The sequence below is a fragment of the Aegilops tauschii genome, chromosome 6, assembly GCF_002575655.3.
Source record: "Aegilops tauschii subsp. strangulata cultivar AL8/78 chromosome 6, Aet v6.0, whole genome shotgun sequence".
Lineage (NCBI taxonomy): Eukaryota > Viridiplantae > Streptophyta > Magnoliopsida > Poales > Poaceae > Aegilops > Aegilops tauschii.
In genome coordinates this window covers 226,132,756-226,152,330 of record NC_053040.3, presented here as the reverse complement: position 1 = coordinate 226,152,330, position 19,575 = coordinate 226,132,756, and positions in this window count along the sequence as shown.

The following is a 19,575-nucleotide window of genomic DNA, read 5'->3' as shown; positions in this document are numbered from 1 at the left end:
CAACAATTTTTGGCCTTTTCTAGTTGATCCCCTTAACTTAATGTTGTAAACTTCAATTTGATCAAGTTCAAAGCAGGTTCAACCAATAGTAGCATGCATTCAAACATAAATGTAGATAGTTTTGCATAACCGAACATAAAAACATAAATTTGAACTAAGCTAAACTACTTTCGGTCGAAGTGGAGGTCGAGCCAATCCTTCCTCGTCAGGTATGGTGTGCCGCAAGCCGGGTCCGGGTCGGTGCCGTCGCCGGGGTTATTGGGGAAGACACTCCTCCACTCGTCGATGTTGATCTCCTCGTCCTTGTCGCCCACCTCGACACCCTCCATGCCGCCGTCCTTGCCGCCTTCGACCTCGTCATCGAAGGAGAGCGCGATAACCTCGCCACCCTCCGCGCCGGCAAAGATCGCCCGCTCCGCCTCCATGAACTCCTAGTGCTGTCAGCGGAGCTCTTGCATGTAGGCCTCATCAGCGACCTTGCCTCAAGGTGCTCCCACGCCTTGTGGTCCTCCCACGCCATAGCCGAGCTCACCACCCTTGGATCTGGCGGAACAAGGTCGACCGGACATGTGCCAAAGGGGAAATTTGTCAGATTTCGGGTTCCGGCAAAACCCTTGAGGTTCGAACACTGGGGTGCTCACAAAGATTTCCCCCTACCTAATCACGCCCTCAGCTTCACCGCACTCTCAAAGCCTAGCTCGACGAACCCGCAACACAAGAGACACGAGATTTAGACTGGTTTGGGCCACCGTTGTGGTGTAATACCCTACTCCAGTGTGGTGTGGTGGATTGCCTCTTGGGCTGAGGATGAACAGTACAAGGGAAGAATAGCCTCCTGAGGAGAGGTGTTCTTGTGCTTGGTGAACTTGTGTGGGTGAGGATGATCTGAATATGTTTTCTTCTACTATGGTGGCTAGTCCTATTTATAGAGGCGCTGGTCCTCTCCCCAAATATTGAGCGGGAAGGGAGCCAACAACGGCCAATTTGAAGGGGGACAGCTAGTACATGCTATCCTGACTAAAGGTGGTCTTCGCCTGCCAAAGGATCTGGCAGTGACGCCGTCTTGGGCTCCACGGTGACCTTCGTCCTGCCATCCTACTGGTCTTGGTCTCATTGCACCGATATGGAAACCTTTCCCTGATGCCTCGGTACTCCTCGCCCGCGCTTGCCTCCTTAGCACCAAAGAGGAAACGAGGACACTGTGCGCGCTGGCGCCCGCCTGGTCTTGGTCGTCATGGCTTACGTCACTGGAACCTCGCGAGGCTCGCCTTGCCTTGATCTCTCCGCCCCTCGCGAGCCAGCTTGGTGAGGCCACTCTCGAGGAGGTCTTGTGTCGTCTGCCTCGCGAGGCTTAGCCCCTCGCGAGGGTCTTGGGCGTTTGCTGGTGAAGACGGGCCGTACTGGGCCGCGAGTGGAGCCAGGCCATGGGCCGTAGGCAGGCAAGTCTAGGGACCCTCGTTCCCAGAACACCGACAGTAGCCCCCGGGCCCAAGGCGCGCTCGGACTTGGCTTCGAGGCGAAGCCAAAGGGCAAGTACGAAGCACCGCAGGCCCCAACAGCCTGTGGCCTTGGTCGACGCGTGGCGATTGATTGGACGTGGGCGTCTCCGCTTCCCCATGCTACCTCAGCAACTGCCCAGCTTCACGAGTCCCTACTGCATGCAAAAAAGGGTTATCATTACCTTCGATCGTGGAGGTCGACGGTTGGCCTCCTCCTGCTATAAATGAAGAGGGGGGGGGGGCAGAGCCCCCGTCGCCCATCTCTTCTTGCTCCGCTCGCTTCTCCTCCCTTGCTCCATTGCTAGTAGCGACACCATGGCGCCAATCCGAAGATTTTCGGCCGCGGAGAAGGGAAAAACTCCCCGCGACGAGCCTGGGCCGCTTCCGCCGAAGAAGAGGCCGGTCCACCGTCGTCACGTAGTCGTGAGGCAGGAGGTGACACGGCCTTGGTACGAGCGGCCACCTCCCGGGTACCCGCTGCCTTTATACGCCCAATGATGTAGGGTGGAACCCTATACGGCCGATCTTCCACGAACTGAGCGGATCCCAACTAAGAATACAAAGAACACAAGGGAAAACGAGGGAAAACACAAGAGGAACTCTCAAAACCAACAAGATATAGTCACACATATGCTAGATCCTCGAAACACAAGGGGGAATACACGATCCAAAGTCAACAATGGACGATACAAAGGGTAACCGGTTCTTCTCCTTGAGAAGGTCTTGATGGGGCCACCAAAGAAGGGGGTCTTGAATCCAACGTGGATCGTCTCCGTAGAGGGGCCGCGATCTATCTCGAGGAGCAGATCCGTATGGATGAGCAACGCTCTATCTCACATATGAGCTAAACCAATGCTAAACCTAGAAAGATGGAGGAGAAGGAGTATATATAGTCTAGGGGGCGAAGGGGTACATGGGCTTCGGCCCTTCACTGTGAGCAGACAGACGGGGCCGGATGTCCGGGCTTGGAGGCCGGATGTCTGGGCTGGTGGAGGCAGCTTCTGTAGGTTCTGGTGCATGGCGCCGGATGTCTAGGCTTCTAGCCAGATTTCCTGGCTGGGGCCGGATGTCCGGGGCCTGTAGATGTTGGGTGGCTGGGAGGCTGCTGAGGAGGATGCTCCAGGGGCCGGATGTCCGGGGTCCTGGCCGGATGTCCGGGGCCTGGGAGGTGTTCTTGACTCTTTCCATTGGTTCTATTCATCCATGGACTTAGTGACTTGTCCGTCTTCATGTACATCTCCGGGAGGGTCCTCTTGACACCTAATCATGCATAGCATATCGGACTTAGGTAGTAGCCATGTCTAGAGTGGATCATATGTGATATCACTAAGGAAAGAAGTCACCTCGTTCTCGAGAGCTCTAGCTCGTGCTCGTGTCATAGGTCCTCTTGGCTCTTGATGAGACGATGATATGTCCATGGGGATGACTGTAGGATTCTCCGCATCATCTCCCCTCCCTTGGGAAAGATCCGACCTCGGATCAAAATCCTCGTCACCATGGTACGGGGAGAGATTTTTGACATTGAAGATGTCGCTCACGGAGTACTTGTCGCGTGGGATGTCGATCTTGTAGGCGTTGTTGTTGTAGCGTGCAAGCACCTTGAAGGGTCCATCGGCTCGTGGTAGAAGTTTGGACTTGCGTTCGTTAGGGAAGGGGTCCTTGCGAAGGTGTAGCCACACAAGATCTCCAATGCTGAATATGATGGGTTGCTTGTTGACGTTGAGCTTGGTTGCGAGACGTTGTACTAGGCGCTCGATGGTGTGCCTTGTATCTTCATGCATCTTCTTGAGGTAGTTGACTCTTGCACTCGCGTCCATGTTTGTGAGCTCTTGTAGCGGTAGAGGTAGAATGTCAAATGGGGACAATGGGTTGAAGCCATAGACGACCTTGAAGAGGGACTTGCCGGTAGTCGAATGTCTTGCACGGTTGTAGGCATACTCGGTGAGAGGTAGGCAGTCCTCCCACTCCTTGATGTTCTTCTTTATCAACACGCGTAGTAGAGTGGAGAGCGTGCGGTTCGTCACCTCCGTTTGGCCGTCGATTTGTGGATGATATGCCGAGGAGAACAAAATCTTGATTCCAAGCTTGGCGCACAAAGTCTTCCAAAAGTAACTCAAGAACTTGACGTCGCGGTCCGAGACAATCGTCTTTGGTACTCCATGTAGTCGCAAGATTTCCCTACAAAAGATATTTGCAACATGTGAAGCATCGTCTATGTTGTTGCATGGAATGAAATGTGCCATTTTGGAGAATCAGTCCACAACAACAAACACAGAATCCTTGCCATTTCTAGTTCTAGGCAAACCAAGCACAAAATCCATGCTAATATCTTCCCATGGTTGATATGGAATTGGAAGTGGCATGTAAAGGCCATGAGATTGAGCTTTAGACTTAGCTTTGCGACTTGTAGAACATCGGTTGGTGAAGCGGTTGACGTCGCGAAACATCTTAGGCCAAAAGTAGTTCCTGGAGAGCGTGGCAAATGTCTCGTCGCATCCAAAATGTCCCATTAGTCCTCCGCCATGAGATCCTTGCAAAAGCAACAAACGAAGAGAAGATTCGGGGACGCATAGTTTGTTAGCTCTCATAAGGTAGCCATCTTTGATGTAATAGCGTTCCCAAGATGTATGCGTCAAACACTTGGCATAAGGAATAACAAAAGTAGGATCATGCTCATACAAGTCTTTTATGTGCTCAAAGCCAATGACATTCAATTCAAGTTGAGTAACAAGCATGCATATACGGGAAAGTGCATCCGCCCAAACAATTTCTTTGCCTTTAATATACTTGATGACATAAGGAAAAGACTCAATGAACTCACTCCATTTAGCATGACGCTTGTTCAACTTAGTTTGACCCTTAAGATACTTAAGCGTTTCATTGTCGGTATGGATGACAAATTCTTGAGGGCGAAGGTAATGTTCCCATTCATGCAAAACTCGCACTAAAGCATATAGCTCTTTGTCATAGATGGGGTAATTGAGTTGCGCTCCGGAAAGTTTCTCACTAAAGTATGCTATGGGGCGCTTCTCTTGCATTAACAACCTCCTATGCCATTACCACTAGCATCGCAATGAATTTCAAAAGGTTTGTCAAAGTTGGGCAATGCAAGCACGGGAGCATGAGTAAGCAAATTCTTAAGCTTGTTGAATGCGCTATCTTACGATGGTCCCCAAACAAAGGGTGCATTCTTCTTGCTCAAAGCATGTAAAGGAGACACAATAGTGTTAAAATCCTTCACAAATCTACGGTAGAAACCGGCTAAACCATGAAAACTACGCACTTGTTGTAAATTGGTTGGTTGGGGCCAAGTTTTAATAGAATTGATCTTAGATTCATCAACATGAACACCATTAGAAGATACTACAAAACCCAAGAAAACAAGCTTATCAACACCGAAAAGGCATTTTTCCATATTAGCATAAAGTTGCTCTTTTCGAAGAGTTTGTAGCACGGTGCGAAGGTGGGTGACATGCTCTTTCAGAGATTTGCTAAAAACAAGGATATTATCGAAGTAGACAACAACAAATTCACCAATATAAGGTCTAAACACATAATGCATAAGACACATGAAAGTACCGGGTGCTTCCGATAAACCCATAGGCATGACTAACCACTCATACAAACCAAACTTACTTTTGAAAGCGGTTTTCCATTCATCACCCTCTTGTATGCGGATTTGATAGTAACCACTTTTGAGATCAATTTTGGAAAAGATAGTGGCACCGCTAAGCTCATCAAGCATATCATCAAGGCGTGGAATGGGGTACCTATAGCGAACGGTGATAGCATTGATGGGTCTACAATCGAAACACATGTGAAAGCTACCGTCTCTTTTTGGCACAAGAATGACTGGTACGCCACAAGAACTCAAACTTTCACGCACATGTCCATGATCTTTGAGATGCTTTACTTGCCTTTGTATTTCTTTGGTTTCTTCGGGGTTGACTCGGTAGGGAGCCTTGCTTGGAAGTGGCGCTCCGGGGATGAGGTCGATGCGGTGCTCGATGCCTCGTAGTGGAGGTAGACCCGGAGGTAGCTCGTCGGGGGAAACATCTTGGAATTCCTGTAATAGAGAAGATAACACTAAAGGTAGATCGTGAGAGGTGTTAGCTTTTGGTGCTTCGTGCTTGCACAAAAGGACATAGTGCATAACACTTGATGGGTTCTCACACACTTCTCTCATATCACGTTTGTTGGCAAATAGGACTAAGTTATTCTTGTCGCTCATCGTGGAGGCACTCAGTTTGGGCTTGTGGCGCTCACTCTCTTTTTGGTGGCTCGCTCTCTCACTATACTCTCCACGATGGGTGGCTTGCTTGTCGGCGATCACTTGGCTTGGAGACATAGGTCGTAGCACATACTCCTTTCCTTTCATCTTGAAGCTATAATGATTTGTACGCCCATTGTGGATGACACCTCGGTCAAATTTCCATGGCCGTCCAAGAAGGAGGTGGCAAACAGTCATTGGGATGACATCGCACTCCAAAGTGTCTTCATAAGCTCCAATCTTGAAAGAGACTTGTACTCTATGCTCGACTTGGATGGTACCGGTGTCGCTTAGCCATTGAACCTTGTATGGGTGCGGGTGGTTCATCTTGACCAATTGAAGCTTGGAGCATAGTTCTTCACTTGCTAAGTTATGGCAACTCCGTCCATCGATGATGACCTTGACGGACCTTCCATTGATGTCGGCCTTGGTGTGGAAGATGTGGCATCGTTGGTCTTCGTCTTATTGATGTTGAAGAGTCAAGACCTTGGAGACAACAAGAGCGGGGCTTGAATCTTCGTCACAAAAGACTTGATCATCTTCATCTTTGTTGTTTACTTGCCGGTGCATGGCCACTTGCTCAAGGGCTTCCATTTCTCCTTCACTCATTGAATCATAGGTTCCGTCATCGTTGAGGATCATGGTGCGCTTGTTTGTGCACTCAAAGGACTTGTGGCCACGGCCGCCGCATGTCAAGCATTTGAAGGAACTTGTCTTGATGGTCTCATCGGTTGGGGTAGATGATGATGAAGCTTTCGGCTTGAAGTTGCTTGAAGTAGGAGGACAACTTGAGCTTGTCGAAGTTTTCTTGTAACTTGACTTGTCGCCGTTGCTTGTAGAAGGCTTGGTTGAGGTAGAAGGTCTCGGAGTCGTTGACGCTTGAGAGTTGGAGAAGCCACATGACTTGGATGAGAACTTGGCATATTTGAGGTCATCTTGCACTTGCTGTTCCGCTTTGGTAGCTTGGTGCACTAGCTCGATGAGGTTCGAGTATGGTTGGAAGTCGGCTATCTTCTTGACAGGATGATTGAGTCCATTCAAGAAACATGCCATAGTTTTCTCATCATCTTCCGTGACATTGGCTCTTATCATGTCAATCTCCATTTCCTTGTAGTACTCTTCAACACTCTTGCTTCCTTGCTTGAGTAGTTGGAGTTTCTTGAAGAGGTCGCGGTTGTAGTAGTTTTGCACAAAACGTGCTCTCATGACATCCTTCATGTGCGCCCAAGTAGTGATGGGTGGTTCACCTCTTGCTTCTCATCGCTCAATGATTTGTTCCCACCAAATGAGGCCGTAGTCTTGGAATTCAAGGGATGCCATTGCTATCTTCTTCTCTTCTTCGTAGTTGTGCAATCGGAAGATTTTTTCAACCTTCAATGCCCATGATATGTACTCTTCGGGGTCATTGCTTCTGGTGAACTTGGGCATGGTGAACTTTAGCTTGCCGTATCGTTGCTCTTCATTGTGTTGGGGTCGGGGGTGATGACGCCCATGTCATTGAGGATTGACAATCTCATGTTGCTCTTGGCGAGGAGGGTTGTCGAATTCATGTTGCTCTTATCTTGGAGGATTTCCATTGTGATCCTGCTCTCGTTGAACGGGATGTTCTTGGCGAGCTTGTGGAGGAGCTTGTCGAGCTTGTTGAGGAGCTTGCAGATGCACGTGTGCTTGGAAAATCCTCTCTTGAGCTTCGTCGCGAAGTGCTTCTTGATGTAGACGAGCTTGTCGGCCTTGGTTGGCTACGGCTCGACTTGAATCTCGAAGGGCACGTTGCGCCTCAAGTGCTTGAGCTTCACGAAGTTGTTGTTCTTGACGTTGTGCCTTGGCGTCTTGTGCATCTTGATGTTGTCGCGCTCGTTCCTCTTGTTCTTGTTGTCGTTGGTGTTGCCGTTCTTGTGCTTGCGCGAATGTAGCTTGATTTTGACGGTGTCGATGTTCTTGCGCGCGAGCTTGCTCTTGAGAGTCGTCGTCGTGTAGAGGATTGCAGCTTGCTTGACGATCTTGACGCGCGGCACGACGAAGAGTGTTCGATGTCGGGGTACTTGAGCCGGAGATAGTGTCGTCGGAGTGTCGACTCGAGCGGCTCCGTCTTGAGTAGGCCGAAGTGGTAGAAGAGCGGTTGATCAACAAGGCACGAATCTCGTCCATTCTTGCGTCATTCTCATGCTTGTGTTCGTCGAGCTTGTTGTCGAAGTAGTCTCTTGTGTGTTGCTCAGAGAGTCGCAAGTCGGTGGCGAGGTTGTCGATGCGGTCACTCATTGCTAGTTGCTCTTCATGCAAAGCTTGTTGTGTACCAAAGAGGTGTAGTTTGGTGACATAGTTGTTCGGGTCGTCGTCTTGCTCAAGGAAGAGTGGGTTGGTAGAAGTACTTGTCCTATCCATCATTTGAAACAAGATATGTGAGTGGGAGAAAGAGAAGAACTTATACCAAATGTACCTTGACCGATGTTGAAAATGGATCAATGATCACTCCAATGTGGAACAAGGAAATAGCACAATTGGTACCAATTCTTGTCGGTTTCTCACACCTACACAAGTAAAAGCCTATGGTGGAGCTTGGTTAGGATGGTGGCACAAAATTTGATGCAATTGTAAGTGAGACTAAATAATGTTGGAAAAGATTCGCAAATTTGCAAAATGCAACTAGTAGACCAATAGCAAGATAGATACCGGAAACACACACGCAAATACATAAATGGGTTCGTGCAACCAAGGTGGTGAGCCAAAATGTGGAGTCCACGAAAATGCTCTTGTTGCACAACACTAGAGAGACGCTAGCACGATTGCACAATAGGCGGATACAAACTTGTGCATAACCTACTAAGCAAAAATGTAACGACTTCTATCCCAAGTATGATATATGTATGGTATACCGATGATATGATCCAAGATGATCGAGTGTGACAATCTTAATGTTGTATGATGCTATGGTTCTTGCTTATAAGCTCTTTGCTTATCTTTCCCTTTTTCTTAAAAGCTTGTTTGGCTCTTTGTATTTGAGCTCTTTTCTCAAGCAATGCTTCACGAACCAAGATAGCAATTGTGTACGCGATGACAACTTTGTGACATGAGAGATGATACCAAGATATGCAACACGATGATATGGTATGTATGCTATGTAAGTATGATCACTAATGTGCACAAGTCACGTTGCCGGCAATACTCAAAGGCTAGTCTCGATGGGTAAGTGACGCGAAAGTAAGGCTATGGGGTTATCAATGCAACTGCAAGAAAGTATGATGATATCACGATACCAAGATGAGGTTGATACCAAAATGTAGCAGTTCGTAGTAGTCCTTGGCGAAGATGAGCGGTGGTGATGTTGATGTTGAAACGTACCTAAATAGCCGAAACACAATAGGACACGGAAACCACAGTTCAAATTCTCAAAGCAAAACAGGTCAAAATTGACGGAGTTGGCAGCAGTAAAGCTATGGTGGTGCTATGTGGAAGTGGTGGTGGTATGCGGAAGTGTATGTGGGCACCGGAACAAAATTGGACGAAAGTTAGGCGGAATTGGAGTGGTGGACGGAAGTGTTGCTGTCAGGGGCCGGATGTCCGAGCTGGACGCTGGATGTCTGAGGCGCCGGTTGTCCGAGCTGTGGATCCATGGACGCACTCGATAAACAACGCGTGGAGAGGTCAAATCCGGGGCAAAAGTCGGAAGATTTTGTGGATGCAAATTGGGGAAAAGATGGGGGAAAAGCTAGATCTACCCGCAACACACGAATCCGCTGATCAAATCCAACAACACTTCATCACACCAACAAATCACAAAAAAATTGGGGGCTATTTTTTTGGTGGGGATTTCTGAAATTGGGGAAGAAATCAACAAAACTTGGCTAGAAAACAAAGAGGGGAGGCTCCAAATTCGTGATAAATCTAAGCTCTGATCCAAGATGATGTAAGGTGGAACCCTATATGGCCGATCTTTCACGAATGGAGCGGATCCCAACTAAGAATACGAAGAACACGAGGGGAAAACGAGGGAAAACACAAGAGGAACTCTCAAAACCAACAAGATATAGTCACACATATGCTAGATCCTCGAAACACAAGGGGGAATACAAGATCCGAAGTCAACAACGGACGATACAAAGGGTAACCGGTTCTTCTCCGTGAGGAGGTCTTGATGGGGCCACCCAAGAAGGGGGTCTTGAATCCAACGTGGATCGTCTCCATAGAGGGGCCGCTAAACCAATGCTAAACCTAGAAAGATGGAGGAGAAAGAGTATATATAGTGTAGAAGGCGAAGGGGTACATTGGCTTCGGCCCTTTACTGTACGTAGACAGACGGGCCGGATGTCCGGGCTAGGAGGCCGGATGTGCGGGCTGGTGGAGGTAGCTTCTGTAGGTTCCGGTGCGTGGCGCCGGATGTCTGGGCTTCTGGCCGGATTTCTGGGCTGGGGCCGGATGTCCGGGCTGGGGCCGGATGTTCGAGGCCTGTAGATATTGGGCGGCTGGGAGGCTGCTGAGGAGGATGCTCCAGGGGCCGGATGTCCGGGGCCTGGGAGGTGTTCTTGACTCTTTCCATTGGTTCTCTTCATCCATGGACTTGGCGACTTGTCTGTCTTCATGTACATCTTCGGGAGGGTCCTCTTGACACCTAATCATGCATAGCATATCGGACTTAGGTAGTAGCCATGTCTCGAGTGGATCATATGTGATATCACTAAGGAAAGAATTCACCTCGTTCTCGAGAGCTCTAGCTCGTGTTCGTGTCATAGGTTCTCTTGGCTCTTGATGAGACGATTGTAGGTCCATGGGGATGACTGCAGGATGCTCCACATCTCCCAAGCCGAGGGCTCAGGAGGAAGAGGCGAGGAGCGGCGCCGCCCACGCTGCGGCCGTGGTCGCCGTGCCATGGTGGTGCACGTCGTCGCCCCAGGGGCCCACGCCGTGGACTCCTCGCGCAAACTCGTGTTGTGGGTGGCGATGCCTCCGCGCTCCTGGATCCACTTCCCCCAGTTCTTCTGTGCAGAGATGCCGCCGAGGGGGCCCCTCGAGCTATGGCTGCAGCACGCCGACTGCGACGCCCCGGCGACCGGAGCGGAAGTGGAAGCCGTCTCCCCGGGCAAGATCTTCATGACCTGCGGCTGGGGCGAGGTCGCCTGGGTTTGCCGCTTAGAAGGCGCCCTTGTGATCGACTTCAGGTATGAAGGCGCCTCCACCATGTTCTTCAAGGTCTTCGACGCGGAAGGGCGTCGCCTGGAGTGCTGCCCCGGAGAGGGCCGCCTGAATAGTGCCACGGCAGTAGCTGGGCCTGCCACCCACCTCGCCAGCGACTCATCTAGCAGCAGTGGCGCCGCTTGGGAGTCCAGCGATTCTCCCAAGCCCTACAAGACTCTGGAAACGAGCGACGACAGCTACGTGCCCCCGAGCTCTCGTCGGTCTCGGAGCAAGGCCGCAGCATCCGGCCGCCGCCGTCGCTGATCTGGATGGGGTTGGCGCCGGCCTCCCGTGGCCCACTATTGATGATGGCATCGGCTTCCCTGGCGTGTGTAGATAGGGCTCCTTGAATTTCCTTTCTTTTGTTCCCTGCAAGGAATCGAAACGAACCCCGTGGGGGCGTGTAAAGAACCTGTAATGTATTTTGTTGGCATTAATCTTCTTATGAAATTGTGCGAGCACGTGTCCTGCTTTGGCTCAGTCTCCCCTTTCTATCCTCGCGACGGCTTGGTGCTCTACACTGACAGGTCCCGGTCCCCAGGCAGGCTGCAGCCATCGCTGGTATGCCAAGTCGCGATGCCGTGGTCAAGGCCAGGAGGTGAGCGACCCGAGGTCCAGTAAGAGCTCCTGAGACGCGATGCTCAGGAGGTCCGCTTTAGCGCGCAAGCAGCCACCGAGAGGTAAGAAAGGGAGGCGATGTTGCCGTGGCAGGGCTGCAGCAAGTGAGAATCCCGTGTCGTGGCGATTGGTTGGTCCGAGCGCGAAACTTATCTTGGCAGTATGGAGTCGTGTCCTTGTGTTGCGCCAGGCCCGTGCGTTGGCGGTCGTGGTGCAGCTAGGTTAGGACCGTGCGTGCTTCCCCTTCCTTCCCATGCTCTCCTTCGTGCTCTATGTCCTCAGGTCCCGGCCTCGAGCGAGCTCAGCCGCCGCTGGTATGCCAGGTCGCGATGCCGTGGTCAAGGCCAGGGGTGAGGGCTGGAGAACCAGTAGAAGCTCCTGAGTCGTGATGCTCCGGAGCCCCCCTTTTAACGCGCAAGCGAATCGCATGGGAGAAGAAGGAGCATGTGGTACTGCCCGCTGTTGTCCTCGGGAGGTTCCTGCAAGTCAGTGCGAGGAGGGGCACAAATTGCCATTATGATTGCCGGCCGGCCACTGGTCGCTCCGTAAAAGAATGAAGGCACTGTGGGCCTGGTGAGGTGACACGTGCGGTGCGTGCCCGGGGCCAGAGCTCGACCGCTCAGATGTATCGACGTTGCAGGGACGGACCCAAGCACAAGCGCTGTGCTAGTGTGAACAGTTCCCGTGGTAGGTGACAATCAAGCAGGTGATAACCATAGATAGATTATGCATGAGAAGCAAACTAGCTCAGGTAAATTCAAGAATGAAACACGCCACTGGGTCAGACCCGAGCGGTTTGGGGATGATGCAGCCCGAGGGGCGCCCACAGCAAGCTAAGCTAAAGACATAAAAAAGGGATACACGCCACAGGGACGGACCCACGCGGCCTGGGAATGATGCGGCCCGAGGGGCGCTCCCAGCTGAGTAAGCTAAAGATGTAAAGGGAAACATGCCACAGGGACGGACCCACGCGGCCTAGGAATGATGCAGCCCGAGGGGCGCTCCCAGCTAAATAAACTTAGAAGATGCCACCTGGTTCTGTTGGGAAGGGGTGTTGAGGCAGCTGAGCCGCCAGGATGCTCCGCAGGTTGCGATGGAAGGCGGACGCCACGCTCGGCAGGCCAAAAGGCATGCGAACGTAGCTGTGAGGCGGGCCCTCGCAGCGTCCCACACGCGAAGGCCAGAAAAGCTCCTGAGATGTGGCCATGTTGAGCCCTGGGATGTCGATGCAGACGCGCAGCCCGTCATCCTCGCCTGGATGGGGAGCCGCGCCAGGTGAGTGGCGGTCGCCGCGCATGGCTCTTGCATCCTACAGTTCCTGAGTTGTCTTGGCAATGAACTCCTGAGCGTCGGGCGCTCCTCGTCCGGTGTCCTCCTGAGGGAAACGTGCTGCGAAGCACGCCTCCATGTGGTGCCCGAGCGCCTCCCTCGTGATGTTGGCAAGGTCGGAGGCCCTCCAGAAGAGAGCCCCGAGCCCTGCCCGAGGAGGGCACCGGGCGCGCCATCCTATGTGAGGGAGGGAGGCGCCCCAGGCGCGGGCGCTGATCCTGACGTGGCTCCACTTGCGGCGCCGCTCTCCTGAGGCCCTGAGCGGAGTAGCTGCTTCTTCTTCTTGGGGACGACCTCAGGAGGGTACTGTGCTGCATTGCTGTCGGGGTCTTCGATTGATATTGCTTGGAAGGCGCGCTCAAGGGAGCAAACCGCATTTCTTTCTTCACAGGGGACTGTGATGATTCCGCCGCTCCCTGGCATCTTGAGGACGATGTAGCCGTGGTGTGTCACTGCCATGAACTTGGCCAGGGCTGGATACCCGAGCATGGCGTTGTATGGCAGACGGATGTGGGCGACGTCGAAGACAGTGAGCTCGGTACGGTAGTTGTCGCGCTGTCCGAAGGTGACAGGGAGGCGGACGTGCCCTATCAGCGTGGTGGGACCGTCGGTCACTCCTGAGAAGGGCTTGGTAGGCTGAAGCTGATCGTAGGGCACTTGAAGGCTATCGAACATCTCGACGGACAGGACGTTAAGCCCTGCGCCGCCGTCGATGAGGGTCTTGGTGACTTGTACGTTGCTGATGACGGGTGAGCAAAGCATCGGGAGAGCGCCAGCGGTGGCTGCACACTTGAGCTGATCTGCAGAACTGAAGGTGATGGCGCACTTGGACCACCTAAGCAGGCGTGTGGCCTCGAGCCTGGGGAGGACTGCGTTCACCTCGCGAGCAAACTGATTGAAGATTCGCTGAGAGGCTGGGGCTTGAGCTCCGCCCAGGATGCAGGCGATAGCCCGCGGCTCCTGGAAGCCCCCAGCCCCCTCGTCCTGATGGTGGTCGTCGTTCCTTCTTGGTGGTGGTGGCAGCGGAGGAAGAACAGCGTTGCCCTGGGGGCGATCCTCGCGAGGTTGATCCCTTCAGGCGCCTTCGCGAGGCTGATCTTACCAGCAGTCCTCACGAGGCCAGTCACACCACTGCTGGCGAGGGCCACAATCGTCCCAGCGTCCTCCGCCACGTCCTCCTCCTCGGCCGTAGCCCCGGTCATTGCGCTCGGGGCGTCGACCGAGGCGTCCATTTCGAATGGCCCTGAGCTCTTGACAGTCGTTTGTTGTGGATGTGAATGTTGTGGAAGGCGCAGAATGGTCGGCTGCTCTTGGATGACTCGGGCTGGTCGAGGCCACTCTTCGTGTCCGGCTCTGCCGCGAGTACGGCCACTCCCTTGCGCTTCACGTCCTTGGCCTTGGCTTTCTTCTCCTCCAGGTCGGCAGCTGGGAGCTCGAGGAGGGAAAGGCGCCCTTCCTCAGCCCTTGCGCACTTGGTCGCCAGGTTGAACAACTCCAAGGACGTGCACAACTCCTCGTGGATGGCAAGCTCCTCCTTCATCTTGACATCGCGGACGCCATCAGAAAACGTGGAGATGATGGCCTCGTCCGTCACCTTGGGGATCTTGAGGCAAACGTTGTTGAAGCACTGGATGTACTTCTGGAGGGTCTCCCCTAGCTGCTGCTTGACACGGCGCAGGTCACCCGCGGCCGGAGGGCGGTCGCGAGTGCCCTGGAAGTTGGCGACGAAGCGGTCGCGCATCTCGTTCCAGGAGGAGATGGAGCCTAGAGGCAGGTTAAGGAGCCATGAGCGAGCGCCATCCTTGAGAGCCATGGGGAACCAGTTCGCCATGACTTTTTCGTCGCCGTTGGCCGCCTCAATGCTCAGCTCGTAGAGTTGCAGGAAGTCCGCGGGGTCGGGGGTGCCGTCGTAGCATGGAGGCAGGTCTGGCTTGAACTTGCCTGGCCATGCGATGCTACGCAGCTCAGGAGTGAAGGCGCGGCTGCCCGCGGTGGCCACCGTGACCCTTTCCTGATGGGGAGCCTGCCCTTGATTGATGTCCGCGCACCGCCACTACAGGCGGCGCGTGGTCTTGTCGTAGTGGTGCCGGGAGCGCGGGAGCATTTTCTTGCGGACGAGGAACTTCTTGGGAGCTTCCTCCTTCGTGCACGGGCGCCCGACGCAGTGGGTCGCGCCGGGGGGCTGCACGCCTTGGCGCCAGGGCGCCGTCTTGGTGCGGAGGTGGTGGTGGTGGCGCTCCATGAGCCACGTCGCCCGCAGCTGGCGGAAGGCGAGGCAGCTAGATGGATGGCGCAAGGGAGCCCCCTGCGGCGCTGACGAGCTCAGCGATGCGGTCCAGCCAGTCCTCATAGAGGTCGTCGGCGGGGCGGTAGCGCAGGAGTTCGCGTGCCATGCACAACGCGGCCTGCGCGTCCGTGGGAGCGCGACGGGCGTGAGACGACGAGCCGGCCAGGGTCAGCGACGGAGTGGCGGTGCGGCCATCCTGCCGCACTAAGGGGTGCAGCGAGGACGCTTGCTTCTAGTTTCCCGCCGGGCCAGTGGCGGCGTTGGCAGCAGGCGACGGAGAATGACGGGGTGGCCCGCTGATAGGAGCCGTCTGAGCAACGCGGGCGGCCCGGTGCTCAGCACGAGCTCGGCGAGCATCCGCCATGGAGGCGACGAAGCGACAGGACGCGGATCAATGGAAGGAAAGCTTTGGCGCACCCCTACCTGGAGCGCCAAATGTCGGATTTCGGGTTCCCGCAAAACCCTTGAGGTTCAAACACTGGGGTGCGCACGAAGATTTCCCCGTACCTAATCACGCCCTCAGCCTCACCGCGATCTCAAAGCCTAGCTCGACGAACCCGTAACACAAGTGACACGAGATGTATACTAGTTCGGGCCACCATTGTGGTGTAATACCCTACTCCAGTGTGGTGTGGTGGATTGCTTCTTGGGCTGAGGATGAACAGTACAAGGGGAAGAACAGCCTCCTGAGGAGAGGTGTTCTTGTGCTTGCTGAACTTGTGTGTGTGAGGATGATCTGAATCTGTTTTCTCCTACTGTGGTGGCTAGTCCTGTTTATAGAGGCCCTGGTCCTCTCCCCAAATATTGAGCGGGAAGGGAGCCAACAACAGCCAATTTGAAGGGGGACATCTAGTACAAGCTATACTGACTAAAGGTGGTCTTCGCCTGCCAAAGGCTCTGGCGGTGACGCCGTCTTGGGCTCCACAGTGACCTTCGTCCTGTCGTCCTGCTGGTCTTGGTCTCGTTGCACTGATATGGAAACCTTTGTCTGATGCCTCGGTACTCCTCGCCTGCGCTTGCCTCCTTAGCACCAAAGAGGAAACAAGGACACTGTGCGCGCTGGCGCCCGCCTGGTCTTGGTCGTCATGGCTTACGTCACTGGAACCTCGCGAGGCTCACCTTGCCTTGATCTCTCCGCCCCTCGCGAGCCAACCTGGTGAGGCCACTCCCGAGGAGGTCTTGTGCCGTCCGCCTCGCGAGGGTCTTGGGCATTTGCTGGTGAAGACGGGCCATACTGGGCCGCGAGTGGAGCCACGCCGTGAGCCGCAGGTAGGCAAGTCTGGGGACCCCCGTTCCCAGATCACCGACTAAATTGAGCCTACCGCGCCGTGTTAGCGGACCTGCCAGCGGTCGTACTCCATGGCCGCGAGCTCGGCCGCGTGGAAGCTACTGAGCCACCTGCGGGTGTGGGTCTCCCGATCTGTAATCTCGGTGACCCACGTCCTCTACCACTGCTGCCGGACCCCGAGGTAGGACCTCGTCGGCTGCCGGGTTCGAGGGAGGACGGGCAAGTCCTCGAACCGGCATAGGGGTGCGGCGGTGGGCGGATCAGGGGACCGGCGATGGCGGATTGATAAAGTGCACACGGAGGACGACGGGGACACCTCGGCGGCCACCTCGCCGGCGTCGGGCGAAGAGGCCGCGATAAACCTCTTTTTTGCCATTGGCTCCTCGAGCTCCCCGACACACAAGCAGATGTTGAGGATGGAGGCGGCGGCGATGGCGGCGACCTATCAATGGTTTCGGGGGTGGTGTGTGTTTGTGTGAGCGGAGGTTTGGGGAGTGTGTGGTGTGTGTGGAGGGGGGGCAAGGTGGTATTTGAGGAAAGACCGCGGGAACTAAAAAATTTACTAGGCGGGAGTAACAAGGCGGGGCTACTGAAAATTTACATCAAGGGCGAGCAGACATTTTTGAGATTGCGAGGTATGCAGAGGCGGGAGTAAAATGCCGGGGCTACTTAAAATTTGAATCAAGGGACTGAAGAAGAGCGGGAGTAACAGACATCGCACACAGTCCACACATTCTAATCATGTGCTATCAAACATTAAAACCTTCCAAATGGTAGATATTTTCAAGATTATGAGGCAGTAGAAATTTTTGAGACAGGGGCGCAAGCCTCGTGGAACCCAATCTACTGTGCTGATGTGAGGGACCGCAGGGCACGGGCGTGGCACACGGGTAGTCTGACCGAACCGTGTCTGTTGCATACTCAATGGTAGACGGTTTCTACATCCAACTCATGTGTTGTTTATAAATCTGGCAAAAAGAATAACGCGGGAGAGGGTCAGAACACGAACACACTTGCATGTGGACCAAATATATGTATGAAAAGGTGGTCTGATGTTAGAATACCCAATGCACAACTTTGATGTGGCAGCTGTCGCACAAAAGCACAGTATTGCTAGTCAGCCACCCCCTACGAACCACACTTCGTGTCGGCGGTAAGGGAATCCTAGCTACCAATGCATGCCCCCAAATAGCTTGGTCTGAAATCTCGCCCTACCGTAACACAAAACCTATAGGAGTTCATCTATATATATATATATATGGTCAAACTTCCCCTTTCGCTTCTCGACAAAGGTGGACTGTGTGCCGACCCACAAGTGTGTGCTTGTGGCGCGAGATGGGTGAGACCACATACGAACCACATGCGGGTGGCCCTACTATATGTATGAAAAGGGTGTGGTGTGTGATATTTAACAACCATTCACATCTTTTGATGTGGCACGTGTGCCTCGCAAATTAACCGGACTTCCCTGACCCCATGGAGGTTGTAGGTAGCGTAAAGTAGCCCCCCCCCCACACACATGCGCATCGAGGGGAGGGCATCTCACCAGGACGTACTGTAACACGGACCAAGCAGAATCCAACCTTGTCGTACAACCTCTCCCCACGCATTGTTGGTCAAAGTGATGGACGTCCACACGGCCCAGCAAAATGGTCTAGCCTGTCGCCGATAACCTCGCGAGGGAGTATTGTATGAATACAAACCCACTCTGTGCATGTGGCCCAAGTATATATATGGACGTGGTGTGTGTGGTGGTTAAATAACCAATGTGCAAATCTGATGTGGCACCATGCTTTGGAATGGTAAAATCCCCACACTGAGTGAGGGTTCACGACGTGTAGCATGTGCTCAAACTTAATTAGGCTTGGAATGGGTCGACCTACTATACGGTAACTTGAAGCAAACAAGAAGAATATATCCACCCTGGTAACCTTTCTCGTCATTGGTCGAAATGATGGACGTCCACGCGGGCCCACAAATATATATAGGCTTGTCGCCCATAACCAAGCGAGTGAGAGTGTGTCCAAAGACAACCATTATTGCATGCGTGTGTCCCGAACATATTTATGGAGGTGTATGATGCATGCATATGTGTTGAATAACCGACCCAAGGCACAACACTGATGCGGTGCATGTGTTGAAAATCGCAGAGGTCCCCACACAGAGCAAGAGGTCGTTCACGACGTGTCATGTGCTCTCCCCCCCTTCGATCTAGCGGGATGGATTCATGTGTACAGATGCGCTATTATATTTATGTAATCTCACATCATGATCTATATCAAGAGAAAACAAAACAATAATCCCCTTGTAAGTCAAATTAGTTAACCTCTCTCGCGCTGTCGGTGAAAGTGATGGACCAAGCTGGTCACCCCCCTCGACACGTACTATATATACACCTAGTAACATGGCCCTAAAAGAATTAATCCTCCTTGTTCATCAAATGCGTACCTCTCTCTTGCTGGGTCAAAGTGATGGACGATGAACTCGCGGGCCCAACACAGAAGTGAAGTGTGCATCGCACGCGAGTGATCATCCTATATAGGACTACGTACCACCGTCTGCATGTGGCCCAAAGAGCTGTTTGTGTGATGTTTGAATACACAATGCACAACTTTGATGTGGCACCACGTATATAGGAAACCAAAGAGTCCCCACAGAGAGCGCAAGGTTCATGGCGCGTGGTATGTGCTATATGTACGCCCCCATTCGACGGGTGGTATATATGTACTTCTACTGTATAGCACAAACCAAAAAAGAATCATTCCTTGATGATCAAATTAACCTCTCGCTCATTCGGTCAAAGTGATGGAGGACAACCTCGCATGCCCACGGATGGAAGCGCCACACGTGAGTGAGTTCCTATATATAGGGCAACCACCGCCTGCATGGTATTGTGTGATGTTTGAATACCAATATAATGTACAACTTTGATGTGGAACCTGCCTCGGGAACCAAAAAGTTCCCACATGGAGTGAGGTTATGACATGCATATATATAGAGTATTCATGTTGCCCCCTCTTTGACATGTACATACTCCTATACCGTGCATATACGTAACACAAACCAAAAAAGAACCATACTTGTTGGTCAAATTAACCTCTCTCTCGTTGTACGT